This window comes from Babylonia areolata, chromosome 27 (genome assembly GCF_041734735.1).
Source record: "Babylonia areolata isolate BAREFJ2019XMU chromosome 27, ASM4173473v1, whole genome shotgun sequence".
Taxonomy (NCBI): Eukaryota; Metazoa; Mollusca; class Gastropoda; order Neogastropoda; family Buccinidae; genus Babylonia; species Babylonia areolata.
In genome coordinates this window covers 25,814,725-25,819,724 of record NC_134902.1, presented here as the reverse complement: position 1 = coordinate 25,819,724, position 5,000 = coordinate 25,814,725, and the positions used below count along the sequence as shown (strand labels likewise).

General features: G+C 39.0%; 1 protein-coding gene across 1 annotated transcript in view; it reads right to left on the bottom strand.

The window, feature by feature from the left end:
• The window catches only part of LOC143301422 (uncharacterized), a 25,671-nt gene extending 22,622 nt beyond the window's left edge, over positions 1 to 3,049 (bottom strand). The window contains exon 1 of the mRNA XM_076615702.1: positions 2,992 to 3,049. The gene's annotated coding sequence lies outside the window, so the exon portion shown is untranslated. The remainder of the gene's footprint in view (positions 1 to 2,991) is intronic.
• Positions 3,050 to 5,000: the final 1,951 nt, after the last annotated feature.

Here is a 5,000-nt window from a genome sequence, read left to right as displayed (position 1 = left end):
CTAGACAGAACACATACAGTGACACAAACTACACCATCGACGCGTTTCCTGCATAAATTATGAATATTTTGAAGTGGGTACTGGATTAACTAGACTGAACATGAAAGATAAACTGAAAGGACCACATTGTAGTTTCTATCAGCCTCAGTGTCGAACACACAGCCAGAAAGCGGCTACTATTGTGGTGTGTCTGAGACGATGACAACGTCTCCTTTACCGCGGACACTACAGAATTTATTAACTAAACAAGATATACCAAAACAATGATCTGAACGGCGTCATCACTTCGAATACTGTAATTGAAAAAAAAACAAAAAAAACACATGCGTTTAGATTATTTTTTTTTTATTTTTTTTATTTTTTTTTTTGTGTGTGTGTGTTTGTTTGTTTGGTTTTTTTGTGTGTGTGTCTTTCTTTTTTTCCCCCTGAAAGTTTATATTATCAAATACAGAACACGTGCTAACTTTTTCTGCTCAGTTAAGTGTGAATCACAAGTGAGTCTTGAAGGCCTTGCTTCTCTTTATTTGATATTACCGAATTATGAACAAATGAGTTACTAAGATTCAAACTAAAAAGTGTTAAATTAACTGGTCTTGTTCGTGACCATGTGAAAAGTTTCTTGATAGCTCGAACAAGAACAAAACTCAACAACAATTAAATAGCAAATCAACTGGGTGTTGAGACACTCAAAACGGTGAAATTTGGCATACAATATATATATATATATATATATATATATATATATATATATATAGAGAGAGAGAGAGAGAGAGAGAGAGAGAGACAGACAGACAGACAGACAGACAGACAGAGACAGAGAGAGATAAAACAAAATCATACTGAACAGAGTGATAAGAAAGCAAGTCTGATAACAATATCACTATCAACATACGCGTGCGCGTGAGCACACCTTCCCGTATATGCACCCCTTTTTGTACATACACATGCTCAACGTGTCAAACAAAATAATATGGAGGTGAAGTCAATACAAAATAATTCCAAGCCATCAAACAACCAAAATTTCAACAAACAATGCACTGATGGAAAACAAAATACACATAATTATACAGTGTATGTATCCGCGGACAGATTTTTTTTTTTTTTTTTTTTTTCCAAATTTTTGTCTTGTGTTAGGTGAAAAGAGTTAATTCCTCTCTTTTTTGCAACACACGTGGTGCTCACATTTTCAACTCGTCATCCTCAACTTTCGATTTTATAACAACAGTAACTGTTTTAAACTATGCCGATACCCTTCTTCTTCAACTTCTGACAGCCCGTTACAAGCGAAACCAGAACTGTACCTTATTAATAGGATCCAGGCCTTTATTGTGTAATTACTTTTTTTTCAGCTTCAGTCCTCGGACTTTTGCATTTACACAGCGTGACATCATAGGTGGTTGTTGTTTTGTTGTTGTTGTTGTTTGTAATCCAAAAAAATCTAAAAATCTACAAAGCTAATAAAAAATCATATTAGCATTTTTTTTTTCTAAATGCATGCACATTTGTCATGGCATTATAACCCCCCCCCCCCCCAGGTCCCCCCCTCCACCCCCCCCCTCTCTCTCTCTCTCTCTCTCTCTCTCTCTCTCTCTCTCTCTCTCTCTCTACGTGGTCAGGTTTAACTAATTTCTTCTGTAGCCAGAGTTGGAATATGTTGCATGGTGCATTGATGGATGAATGAACGGAATTAATATGTGTTGGGTGGTCTGTTGATTACTATCATTTTTATTCGAAGAAGGAACTTTGTTGACGTTTCATTGTTTGCTTTCACCTTTTCATTCGTTTATCATAATGGTTTGTTATAAATTAACTCACTCAGTACGGCCAGTCCTCTCTTCTCCTCTACACAGACCCCTCGGATGTCCAGTGGGTGTCTGAATGACCCAACCTTTAGCTTCCGTCGTCAGAATTGTGGTATTCTTTGTCAACATTCACCTCTTCAGTATAAGAGCCTTCCACTTATATTTTGGTGATTATAATTGGGGTGAAACGCTGTTAACGTCGTCTCTTTCGCCGTTCGTATGGAGAGAGTTAAAGGTATGTTGATGCATTCAGACATGTCATGAGTATCTCATGGCCAATGACATTCAAGTGTCAAAGCGTAAAACCGTATCTCTCTCTCTCTCTCTCTCTCTCTCTCTCTCTCTCTCTCTCTCTCTCTCTCTGTGTGTGTGTGTGTGTGTGTGTGTGTGTGTGTGTGTGTGTGTCTGTGTGTCTGTGTGTGTGTGTGTGTGTGTGTGTGTGTGTGTGTGTGTGTGCGTGTGTGTGTTTGTGTGTGACTGAGTTATATTCCATACTATTTTTTTGTTTCGTGATTAACTCTTGTTGTTGTAGTAGTCGTTGTTGTTGTAGTTGTTGTTGTTGTTGTTGTTACTGACTACACCGAGTGTCCGTACCGATTTTTTTTTTTTTTTTTTTTTTTTTCATCTTTTGTGCGTGTGAGTGAGTGTGTGTGTTTGTGTGTGAGGGAGGGCATGGTGCAAAGAAGCTTCCAGCTTAACCAGTTACACTCAATAAAACATTTGTTCATGCTCATGTTTGTTCTCTCTCTCTCTCTCTCTCTCTCTCTCTCTCTCTCTCTCTCTCTCTCTCTGAACGTTTCTAAAGAAATGTTGAGAACGGACAGGCAAGAGAGAGACAGAGACAGATACAGAGGGGGGCAGAGAGAGAGACAAAGAGAGGGGTAAGGAGAGAGAGAGAGAGATTCTGACGATCATACAAGTAAGAGATGGAGGGAAGGGGAGGGAAACAGAAAAAAATAAAAGAGAGGAGACAAACTGAGAAGGGAAGAAGACTAGACCAGACGGTAAAATCGACAGGTAGGCAGAGACTGACTGAACATACCCAAGAAAAGAAAATTGTTACAGGAATGACACACACCCAATAGAAAATTCTGTCACTTGTAGCATGAACACTGATTACCTTTTCATCATTTAGTATTGTGATGACCTAGTTATGCCGAACCAACAGAGCAGATCAAAGAAAGCTCACCTGCGGACTTCAAACTAGCACAGAAAGAGTACAGTAATTCCTCCGGACATAATCCAGGCATCACACGAGGACAGTTTCAACGGATCGAACTGATCAGAGGAGCTTAAATTGCAGCGTGTGACACACTGGTTTGGGTGAAACATAAATGCCATGGAAGGCTTGCGGGTGTACAAACAAAAAGTATCCCCTTTCACTTCTGTCGGCGGGGATTTTTTTTTTGGGGGGGGTTGGGGGGGGGGGGGTTGGTGGGGGGGGGTGTAGGTGTGGGGGAGGGGGTGGAGGGGGGAGTGCGATCAACATAAAATTTACAGCACAACTAAAGTTATGCTAATGTAATGCTGTTCCGTGTAGTTATTTCATATTTTGTCAAATCTCTCTCTCTCTCTCTCTCTCTCTCTCTCTCTCTCTCTCTCTCTCTCTCTCAATTATTATTCTAGTCTATTGTATGTTGTTTCACTACTATGGTGTGCGTACGTGTATTGGCACATACATAAATGTACGATTAAGTTGTTTTTTGTTATTTTTTAATTCAGTTATTGACATTATTTGCTTTATTTATTGTTGTTTGTTTTCTTTCATTCAATACAATGACGCTGCAACTTAGAATTGACCCCCTTGACATAAGGGCTGTAGTTAGGCGAATGTCAATAAAAAGCGTCTGAAGCGTCTCTCTCTCTCTCTCTCTCTCTCTCTCTCTCAATTATTATTCTTGCCCAGAGGGCCGGATGTAAACACGTACTTTGTGCTTGCTCCTTTACCGTCGTAAAATAAATTTTCGTTCGTTATCTCTCTCTCTCTCTCTCTCTCTCTCTCTCTCTCTCTCACTGTATATAAATAGTGTAACAAGGTGTATCAAGTACTGGTTAAGGTTGCTGAATATGAATGTGCACCGTTTACCCAGACGCATATTTGATGTTGTTTAACTTAGACGAAAGGGGAAAAAAATGCTGGGTGTCTTTAGTAAAAAATACTTTATTTAGACTTGGGTTTGGATATGTCTGGTTGCAACAAGGCGTTGGTTGTGAGCAAACATTTTTGTCATTATTTAAGCAAAGAATGAAAGATATATTTATGCAGGAGTGGGACGAGTCAGTAATGTCTAAAGATATATATCATAACTACAGACTGTTTAAAACTGGTTTTCAGTGTGAGCAATATTTTGAATATGTGGATAAAAAGTGTTTTAGGGACTGTTTGGTAAAATTACGGCTTGGTTTGCTCCCAATAAATGGATCATTTTTTAGAAGAACATTCAAATGTTATTCAAATTACGCAAGTAAACGTTGTAATGTAATCGAAGATGAAAACCATTTTATAAACAATCGTGTCCTTTACAATAACCTGCGGCAAAAAATCTGAACTCTGAAGGTCAATCGTATGTTCACTTGATGAAAAATGGTTCTGTTTACAGTATTCGTAAACTATGCATTTATATATTTAATGCCCTGAAGATACGACAGGAATTCTGTGACAACAATGATGAAAGTTAGAATTAATTTACTATGCACGAGAAGCACTTTTGTTCTACAGGTTAAGTTAGTACGTATTTTACATTTTGTTGTGGCTGAGTGATCACCATATTGTGTACTTTTGACCTCTTTCTAGGGGCCGGAGGCCTGGAGATTAAAGTTTTGTTCTTGTTCTTGTTCTCTCTCTCTCTGTCTCTGTCTCTGTCTCTCTCTCTCTCTCTCTCTCTCTCTCTCTATCTATCTATCTATCTATCTATCTATCTCTGTCTGTCTCTCTCTCTGTGTCTCTCTCTGTCTCTCTGTCTCTGTCTCTGTCTCTGTCTCTGTCTCTCTCTCTCTCTCTCTCTCTCTCTCTCTCTCTCTCTCTCTCTCAATCATTATTCTTGCCTGAGGGCCGGATATAAACAAGTACTTTGTGCTTACTCCTTTAGCGTCGTCGTAAAATAAAATTTCTTTCGTTCTTTCGTTCTCCTCCCCCCCCCCCTCTCTCTCTCTCTTTCTCTCTCTCTCTCTCTCTCTCTCTCTCTCACACACACACAC